A 10795-nucleotide genomic window follows, 5' to 3' on the forward strand; every position below is an offset into this window, starting at 1 on the left:
TTTATGACCAATACTGGGTGTAGTGCTTATTACTAAGTAATTCCATTGATTTAAATACCAGTAGTCACAGGAGTAAGTACTATATCTGGTAGCAGATGGATCTAAGATCAGACCCAAGTTTTAGCTTACCACTAACCAAACAAGTATATTTTTCATATAAAGGAATAAAACATTCATAAATGCCTAAGCGAGAGAGACTGAAGCTGCTCCTCTTTGCTGGAACTCTGGTAACTTCAAGTAACTGTGCAATGAACCTACTGACTCCTTTTTTGGGTACCTCCCCTCCATTCTGGTTGAGGAACTGTTGGGTTGATCATTTGTTATAACTATTAATAGTAATTATGCCTCAGAATCTGAGCGCTCTTCTGTGCAGACCCTAGTGCTTGTCTCTGAGTGAGTGGTACAGAGCACACCACCACATGTGTAGGGGAGACTGGACTGACACAGCACCAATGGCACAGTGGGGTTGGTTATAATTAATTATTGTGACATTGGTTTGGGTTATTGTTAACGTTGTGCATACTTGTAAGAAGTCAGTGCCATGGCTGCAATTTCACAGCATGCCTGTACATCACTGCTCATTGGTTTTGCCCCCGCGTGAGCAAACGCAGCCAGGGAACTGTGTGTTCAAAGCTAGACTGAAAGAAAGGCTTGAGGTTCTAGTCCACGTAACACACATGAGTTAAAGTGGAGATAAGGGTGCAGATGCATAGCAGTGATTTGCAGATAACATAGAAGTTAACTATGGAGGCACGAAGCCTCACTCCACCTAAAAGCTGTATTTGGGGCAGGGTGCACAAGAAAACAGGAATTGGGTAGTCAGATGACAGGAATCCAGCCCTACTTCCTGTGGTGAGCTCTCTTGGTAAAAAGGAGGGATGGCCAGGATGGGAGCGGCGCAGCGGCAGCAGATGCTGGAGTTGCAGTGACACAGCAGGCTGAAAGCTGGCTGAGCATGGGGTCCCAAGAAGCCGCAGAGCACTGCACCTGAGTTTCAGCCAGAGCACAAAAGGAAGAAAGTCGTGACTGAGGGAGTGAGTGGGGCAGCTGCATGGTGCCCTTTCTCTCTCTTGTGCTTGGATGGCACAGGACTGTATGCTGCTGTGGCTACTGGTGAGAGGTCAGTATTACCGGAACCTGGCTGAAAAGCTGACCTGGAGACAAGACTCAGTGGGCAGCCAAGACCCAGCAGAGAAGTCTGGGCCAGCATCAGGTGCACAGCAGTGGACACCAAATACAGCAAAGATCCATACTCTGCACTCCGAGCGCGCACTGTAGAGAGACTGGGGTTAGGGAGTTTTGGACTCAGAATCCATCTGTGGTTGATCAAGTCGATAAAACTGAGTGTTTGTCCTGCTAATGGCATTAATGTGATTCGTGGGTAAATTCCTGCCTCCCCAAAGGGTAGGAGGAGGGTTCTCCACTCCAAGGCAAGCGGTGGGAGTCTGGAACCCACTACTAGCCAGGGAACCCCCATTTTAATGACATAATATTAAAAATAAATATTGGAAAAACAGGCAATGAAGAATTAAAGGTGCTCCAGGTGATCCGCATAAGAAAATGGAAAAGAAATCTCGCACATTAGAAAATGAGGAAACTCAGTGTTAAGGCTGAATTCTAGCATTATCCTTACACCGTTTTTTTGTCAGAATATTTAAAAAACTGTAGACATTGACAACTGCTCCTAGGTCATTTGCGGAAGTGGGAGTCTACAGCCAGAACATTCTCTTAATTCATTTATTTTCTTGACGAACATTTTTCTATGTCACTTTATACTAACGTAGCAGTTCTCAATCTAAGGGTCATTACTATTGTTGGGGGAAGGGAGTAGAATGGGGGTGTAAACCTGCTTCTGTCCTGAAAGAATAATTTCATTGCAGACTTGATGCCCCCTAAAGCAGAGAACTTCTCAGAGGGAACCACTGGCAGCCACACTGCCCCCAATACAGTAGATCAAGAACTTTGACTGGTGGCTGGATAAGAGCTATGAGAAATGCTCCTCCCTGTCTTTCATAGGATTACATGTAGAGGGATCTTCTGTCTGGATGATGAATTAGGGCAAATCTCAGGGTAATTATTCACCTTTCTGGTATTTCTTTGTGGGCTGAGTACAAGCATGTTTGAAGACGCCCAGAGATGGGTCCCACCCTAGGAATGTCAGAACTCAGACGAAGTGCCTTACATTCCATAGCAAATCAAGATTAAGAAAGAGTAGACAAGAAAACTGGGAGAGAAACGGAGAGGATCAGAATTCACTCCATGGAGCTGTGTACATTACAGAGTGACCACTGGCTCGTTGGAAAATTCTATGAAATCATGGGGAAGAGAGAGAAGTCTGAGTAGGTGGTAATCAGGGTCGTCTCATCATTTTCCACAAATCTGTTCCTCCATCAGGCCCGCAAATAACCAATATTTGCATGGCCACAGGCTGTGAGAAGGGGTTCCTTCCTGAGCAATGACAGAACCAGCAATTATCAGAGTCTGGAAAATGTCCATTGCAGACTTGAGCTCAGACTAACAGCCCAAAGGGGTTTAAGCGGTCAGAGGACTAAAGTATATGACATCAATGTATGCCATGTTGCAATGGATATTTTGTACAGCAGCTTTGGATGGATGGCCTGAGTCTCAAACAAGTGCATGTTGAGAAGTAGTATGAGTGTTTCCCTGTTCCTACATGGAGCCCCTAGTTACTGCCTCTAGGTTGTATTAAAACACAATCATGCCTGGGATTCATTCACAATTTTGGAGGCCCCTGTGAGCCCCTGGGTAAGGCTAGAGCTGATTGGAACATAAAAGAAAAGATATTGTGAAGATGTATCTGAACATGATTGAGGGGGGAGATTTTTAATTGGAATTTAAATTTTTGAAAAAAAATAAACTGAAAAATCAATTTTTGGAAAAGTTCAATGAGGTTCAGGAAAAACCAAATGTGAATTCTGCAGACAGCTGGAACTTGAGTTTCACAATTCTGCAATTGCACTTCTGCTGCCATTTGGTAACAGGATATGTTATAACTACATGAAATAAAACTTTCACTTCCTGTCTTATAACACTAAAGAGGATCTCCTCCTCTGCCTTGTCCCTTAAGTCATTGCAGCTGAACTGGTTGCTGCACAGCCATATAAACTGGCAATTTCCTGCAAATTATTTAAAGACATGAACTTTGTCAGTCTGTTTTATAAACTCCATGAAGTCTGCCTGACAAAAAACGACTTTGCACACAGCACTGTAGAAGATCGTCTCAATGAGCTGACACAGCAGCTGGATGGGCACAACACTTGCTGATAAGCCTATCAAGTGTATGATACCGCAGTTAAAAATTAAGAAGTTAAAAATTGAATAGTCAACACTGTCAACTCAAAAATCACATTTGTCTGAAAAATGTGTGATTTCTATTGTTTCAAGTAACACCTGAGGTTACTGTACACTAACAGGAGTGGGGGTGGGGGAGGAAGCTTCTCATTTGTTTACTTTATGCATATGATAATGCTTTGGCAATAGTCCGTGTCACTATTTCCCCTGTACAGCTAGTTGACTACTGATGTCGTCTTCTCTCTTGCTGAAAAGGAGAGTAGAAAACCCTCAGGGATTAGAAAACCCTCTTTAATATAAATTAATGTAATACAAATAAATAAATAAAAAATCCCAATGTAGGCTGCTCTGTCAGAAACTGTTTTTTTAAATTAGTCAATTAAACAAAACTGAAGTTGGCAGTGCACTTTTACTTGACTTGTATGAAATGACGTGACCAGTCAGAGAGATGAGTTAGGTGAGGTAATATCTTTTATTGGACCAATTTCTGTTGGTGAAAGAGAGAAGCTTTCAAGCCTACACAAGTCCTGAAGACCTGTAGAAGAGCTCCATGTAAACTCAAGTTTGTCTCCTTCACCAACAGAAGTTGGTCCAATACAAGGTATTACCTCACCCACCTTTTCTCTCTAATATCCTGAGACCCACACAGCTGCAACAAGATTGCAAATGTCCAGTCAGTGACAGATCTGGGAATAGAACCCAAATGTCAATCAGTCTATCCATCAGAGAAAGTGAATAAGGAAAAGTTATTTACTTGTTCCCATAATATAAGAACTAGGGGCCACCAAATGAAATTAATGGGCAGCAGGTTTAAAACAAATAAAAGGAAATTCTTCTTCACACAGTGCACAGTCAACCTGTGGAACTCATTGCCTGAGGTGGTTGTGAAGGTTAGGACTATAACAGGGTTTAAAAGAGAACTAGATAAATTCAAGGAGGTTAAGTCCATTAGTGGCTATTAGCCAGGTGGGTAAGGAATGGTGTCTCTAGCCTCTGTTTGTCAGAGGGTGGTGATGGACGGCAGGAGAGAGATCACTTGATCATTACCTGTTAGGTTCATTCCCGCTGGGGCACCTGGCATTGGCCACTGTCGGTAGACAGGATACTGGGCTGGATGGACCTTTGGTCTGACCCAGTATGGCCATTCTTATGTATCAGCTTTAGGTTTTCTATAGTTCCCATCACCATAAGATCTAAGCAGTACTGATTTCCAGTTCCTGCTGCGAAGATGAAATTTACCCAGGTGCAAAGGGGTCCCTGGCCCTTTATAAGACCTTATACCTTGCTTTGGGTGAAGGTGGATTAACAGTGCCTCTAGGAAATAGGCTGCAAAGGGATCCTCTACAGCCCATTGTGTACAATGGAGAAATGCTCTAATCAGTCCCAAACAGCAGCTTAACTGGGGGTTGCAATGAACTGGAAGTGCAAACAGTAGCATTTAACGGCAGGACCATCAGCTGGTATAAACCAGTAGATATTCTGACTGTGATGCAGTTGTGCTGATCTACACCAGCTGGGTGAGCCGGCCCTGAAAGTTCAACTAATTGAGCAATCAGTGTTTTGAACATGTTATGAATATTCAGTAAAGAATAAAACAGAACGTCATACCAAAAGAATCCAAGGAGACCTATTCTGTACTGAATAATTACCATGACCACATTCTCATAAGCCTACAATGCTGACCCATCAAATCCAGAAGCTCCACCAAATATAAAATTGCCTCCACGAATCGACACCATCACCTTGGAAAGCACAGGAGGAGAAATGCTTTTATGTATTGCTCTTCAGATTTTGTTTGATAGGAATACTTTGAAAATTGTATTATTTTTTTATAAAGGACAAACATTATTATATACACATTTATTCATCTGAAAATTACTGAAGGATCTCAAAGATTTAGTCATAGCAATTTGCAATCTAAGGAGCATAAACCAAGACTCATATTCTTGTCAACTGATGAAAATAATAAAGGAGACTATAGAAATATTTAAAAGACCCAAAGAGAGTTAGGCACCCAAATTCAATAGGAGGTGAGTGCCTGACTCCATTAGGTTGCAGTGAAAATCTCATCGTACAGTTCTTAATATCAAAATAACACTTTTAGTTTGTGTTAATTTTTTTTGCTGATAATTTTTCAGAAATTAGTCAATTTAAAATCATCATTTACATTAGGCAATGAAGCTTCATAATACTCACATGTGGAATTCTTCACTCACCACTGTAACAGAGACATCTCTGGAGTGGAACACAACAGCTATGAAGCACCTAGTTTCAGCAGACAGAATACAATGAATTGGAAATTGTCCATGGGTAAAATTTTCAATAAGTGCTGTGATGGGGTCAGGCCAGACGGCTAAAGTAGAGTGGAGGAAGACAGGTATATTAGACCTAGAATAAGCAGGTCCCTTGGTAAGTGAACAGGGGTTACTCTAGGTTAATTAGGACACCTGGGACCAATCAAGGCCCTGCTAGAACCTCTTAAGAGCCTCCCCTCCAGCCAGGTAGGGGTGCGTGCTAGGAGCTGTGGGAGCAAGGCAAGGTACTGGAGAGCTGGGCAGTGCATATGCTGGCAAGCACCAGGAAAGAAACCCCGCAGGTGCAGAGGTGAAGGGTGGGAGAATACCTGCCCAATGGGGCAGATGGCCCTCTGAGCCCCATGGGTCTGAGGGAGGAGACCCCGCCAGAGGGGAGAGACTGAACTGGGTGTCTGGTTGGTTGCCACTATGCCCGTAGGAGCTACCAGAGACTGAGTGTTCCTGGGAGGAACCCTGCTCCGGCAGGGTGTGGACTGCAAGTTCAGGGACATGGGGGGAAATCTCTGAGGTAAAGAGGAATACCCCAGCCCGCTGCTAAATGGAAGCGCAGGACCCACTGAGGCAGAGGAGACGCTCTGCCACAGTGCCCAAGTTACTTAGCAGCCTAAGTCCCATTTTCAGAACTTACTTGGGAGCATAAGGGCCAGATATACAAAGGTATTTAGGTGCCTAACAATGCAGATAGTGCCTAAGGGGATTTTCAGAGTGCCTACGCATGTTACACACCTAACCTGACATAGATGTAGACTCCTAAGTAGGGTGACCAGATGTCCCGGTTTTATAGGGACAGTCCTGATTTTTGGGTCTTTTTCTTATATAGGCTCCTATTACCCTCCACCCTCTGTCCCGATTTTTCACGTTTGCTGTCTGGTCACCCTACTCCTAAGTCACTTTTGAATACTTTACCCCACATCACCAGAAGTAATATTCCTTTTCTTATGCAAAGTTCTGAGACAGTCAGGAGTACCACCAAGCCCTGCAGCTGCAATGATTTTCTAATAGCACCAAGATTTGTACAACAGATTTGCTTACAGCAGGGGTCGGCAATGTTTGGCACGCAGCTTGCCAGGGTAAGCACCCTAGCGGGCCGGGCCAGTTTATTTACCTGCTGACGCGGCAGGTTCGGCCGATCGCGGCCCCCACTGGCCGCGGTTCGCTGTCCCGGGCCAATGGGGGCGGCGGGAAGCGGCGCGGGCGAGGGATGTGCTGGCCGCGGCTTCCCACCGCCCCCATTGGCCCAGGACGGCGAACCGCGGCCAGTGGGGGCCGCGATCGGCCGAACCTGCCGCGTCAGCAGGTAAATAAACTGGCCCGGCCCGCTAGGGTGCTTACCCTGGTGAGCCGCGTGCCAAATGTTGCCGACCCCTGGCTTACAGGTAAGTTGGCCTCCTTGTCTGTCTAGGCAAGTGTGTAAACATTCAGGTAGAAACCATCTTTGGAAATTCTGAAGACATGGTGTTTTTCTTTCCTATTTTTCTCATTTCTTTTCACTGTGGCCAGGTCCTGTGGGCACCTACACAAACAAAAGGAAAATATAAACAATGGATAGTGTAACTGTAGCAGTAACAATACATTAGCTGAGGGAGAACAGTCTCCCCTTGGGCTGAAATTCCATAGAGAGTCTTGCACAGAAACAGCAGAGAGCATGTCCCCTAAGTTGTAAATACTTTGAATGATCAATTCTAGGCTGGAGCAGCATGGACTAACAATGCTGGCTTGCATTACAGTGGGAAAAGGTCACTTGCTTGTTCTACACCACCAATAATACAATAACTTGGGCTGCTCTAAATGGCAGCCGGGACTGGCCCAATGACTGGCCCAGGAACAGGATGCTATAAACAGCTTTACAGACGTCCCTCAGCTTCAGCCAGTGATTAGAATGGCGATAAGAATCTGGGCCTAAGCATCCTTAGCCCGATTTCGGATGGGTCAAGCAAAACATTTTGTTTACATCATTCTAAATTTGATTGAAATATGACTCCTACATATAGGACAAACGCAGTGGCAGTGTGCTTCCCCCACCAAGGCCTTGACCTCAGAAGCTAGAGCTGTTACTAGACTGATGAGCAAACAGGAAGTATCATGCTCCAGTAATAAATTCTGACTGTGTTTTTGTCTTCAAGTGACATTTAATTGGGAGAAGAGCAAGAAGAGAATATCACTGGTGAAAAGTGGGAGGAATTTATTGCCAGTGACCAAAAAATACACAGGGATTCACATTTTAAATTTGGATCATATAAAATATTGAACAGTCTGTAAAATATCCCAACTAATAGCATCAGGGGTTACTTTCCACGGACTTCAGTTGCAAAGATGCTGCTCACTTAATTGACAAATTGCCCCATGTCCTTTGCTGTGGCCCCATGCTAATCCTAGTTTACTGGACTGCTACATTCGAGCTCCTTAGTTACATATAATACCCAGTACATGTGTGGAGGGTCATTCTACATATATGATAGTGATTGTGAGGCCTCCACATAATACTTATGATATGGAGATCAAAGAACTCAGTGCAGAGGAGAGATGCACCATGGCCTCCTTGCTAGTTAGGAGAAAAGCTCAGACAAAAGCCATGGCTAAACTTGGAAAACGTGTCACCTCTGGGACCCTTGCTTTGTGCTTTGCAGAAGTTACTTACATGGAGCTAGAGAACCAAGTGCAGAAGTACAGCTTTCCCTGCACTGTTGCAGTAAAAGAGGATTTTAGGAAGAATTCTTTGTATATTTCCTATTCGTGTGCTCCTTATGAAACACTTTAATATTGTCAGCAGACCACCAGCCAATCCAATCTCCTCATTGAGGGCAAACTCTTTTACATCTTTCACAAACAAAGATAAACAGAGCAAGCCTAAGATATGAGTGAACGACTGTATACAGATCTTATAATAGTGGCTAGGAAGTTGAGTCTCTCAGACCCATCCCATGGTCTCAGGGCTTCAACATGTGGTTTTGCAAAAGGAATTCCAAGGAAATTCCATTCACGAGTCTGTCTGTTCTAGGGTGACCAGACATCCCGATTTTATAGGGACAGTCCTGATTTTTGGGTCTTTTTCTTATATAGGCTCCTATTACCCCCCACCCCATCCCGATTTTTCACATTTGCTGTCTGGTCACCCTAGTCTGTTCCCTTCATGTAGCTTGTTTCCCTCAGAGTTGCCCATATGCGTAAATCCTTTCTGACTGGGCATCTTTCTGTCTTGTGTAATGTATAGATAAATTAAGATTAAATCAGCACATGCACACTGGTCAGGCAGGTTTCTCCAAGAATGAGATGATGTGCGAACATTTGCAATGTTTCTTCTTTTCAAAACCTTTCAGCTTGTTCTTTTCATTTGTGTTCAGCAGATTTTGGTTTTAATTTTGTGCAGTCACAAACTCTTCCAGTCACTCACTCCTTGGAGCTGACCTTCACAATGAGAGTGAGGGTTGGGCAGGAAATAGTTTTCCTGTCCCACGAGAACTTTTGAGATTTTGAAACACTTTCCCCATCATGAATCAGGACGATTTCAGATGGGTCAGGTAAAACATTTCGTTTAGATAATTCTGAAACGTTTCATTTGGATTGTGACCTTTCAAAAATATTTACTGTTTTTTAGTATCAATTAACTAAAAATTTCAAAACAAAATAATTTTGAACTGAACCAGAACACCTTTCATTTCAGATATGCTGAATCAGGGCATTTTGACAATTTCTAAACTTTTTTTTCCAACTTCATCCAAACTGCCCTTTTCCTGTGACCAGATTTGGTTTTGATTAATCAGCATTGTCCAACAAAAAATGTTCTATTGGAAAACTCTCAACCAGCTCTCCTGACAGCCACCTGGTCACTGTGGAGCCTGAGGGGTCATTTTCTCAAAGAACGGGCACTTATGGCAACAGTAACTCACCCACAAAATTGGCACCCAGGAAGGCACATCTGCATAGGCAGCTATCTGCTATGCTCACACTTTTATGGACATAAAGACAAGCTTTTGCTGGCACAGTGGTGCACTTCTTTGTAAATCTGACCTTTAGCTTGCAACTTGCTGGTGCAGCTGTTTCCTCACAAGCAATAATAATGAGATCTTGATTCTGACCTTCAGTTCCAATACCAGTCTAGTCCTGCAGCACAACTCGGGGTCCAAAGCAATGCAATCCAGCCAGCAGCTGCCATCCTTCTCTCACTAGGCTCTACAAGTAGTTGTTTGTTTTCACTTGCTCAAAGAGCTGATACAACGGTCCACGCTGAAGAAGAGATGATAGAGGGGTGATAGTTAAATTCTGTTTTGAACATATATATTGGGTTAAAATACGTTGAGAGCTGTGTTCAATACCCAGTGTAAACCCAATCCTGGAAAGAAAGTAAATAATTTGCCTAAATCTGAGAATAAATCAGATGAAACCTGCAGGAGCCATCTGGGAGCAACAAAACTACCCCCGTTACATTCTTAAACTGCTTTTAATCCCAGGGGCAAGCAGAACACCAAACCTCCCCCAGGCTACTGGTACCTCTTGGCACTTACTGACATGCCTGCATAAAAAGCAGGGATGTCAGATCTCTTACAAACCAGTTGGAATCTGATTCCAGCAACATGTAAACGTTAATCAGACCCACGGGAAAGTGACATTGCACTGGTGGAATTGTACAGCTACATTGTATCCTCCAGAGACCAAATTTTTCATCTCTAAAATCAATTCTCCCCTTTCACCTCACGTAACAAAAATAAAACTGCACGTTTGAAAGTCACTGCTGTTTACCTTAGAGAAAGGACCAGGGATGTTAAAATTAAAGGTCAGGTTATAACCATCTTGTGCAGGGTGCGCAAGGTCAGAGAGGGCACAAGAAGCCAGTCACAATGGCAATCCTACGAGCAGGGTAGGGTTTCTGCCAGCACCCCATACGGTGCAAACGACACCAAAAGCAGCAAGAAGGGATAGGGCTATGGGCTGAGTGGAACTAGCTGGCTGGCAGGTGGGTATGCTGCAGTCTCAAGGGGCGGTGCAGCAGGCACCTTTCCTCAGCACGCCACAGTGGAGTTCCAGAAGGGCTTTGTGTCTTCAGATACACATACCCCTGTAGTGTTCATCAGGGAAGTGCTGCTTAGAACCACTGCAGTCTGGGGGAACAATCTTGCCATACTGGGGTCAGATCCACCAAGCTTCTGTTTCTCACAAGCAGTCCTCTCTCA

The 10795-nt window shown here is 44.0% G+C and overlaps 1 protein-coding gene across 1 annotated transcript in view; it reads right to left on the reverse strand.

Annotated features, from left to right (window-relative positions):
• LOC101949739 (fatty acyl-CoA hydrolase precursor, medium chain-like) overlaps positions 1 to 5660 on the reverse strand; it is a 36779-nt gene extending 31119 nt beyond the window's left edge. Inside the window, exon 1 of the mRNA XM_065567238.1 lies at positions 5529 to 5660. The gene's annotated coding sequence lies outside the window, so the exon portion shown is untranslated. The remainder of the gene's footprint in view (positions 1 to 5528) is intronic.
• Between the last annotated feature and the right edge of the window lie 5135 nt (positions 5661 to 10795).

Source organism: Chrysemys picta, chromosome 14, assembly GCF_011386835.1.
Source record: "Chrysemys picta bellii isolate R12L10 chromosome 14, ASM1138683v2, whole genome shotgun sequence".
Classification (NCBI taxonomy): domain Eukaryota; kingdom Metazoa; phylum Chordata; order Testudines; family Emydidae; genus Chrysemys; species Chrysemys picta.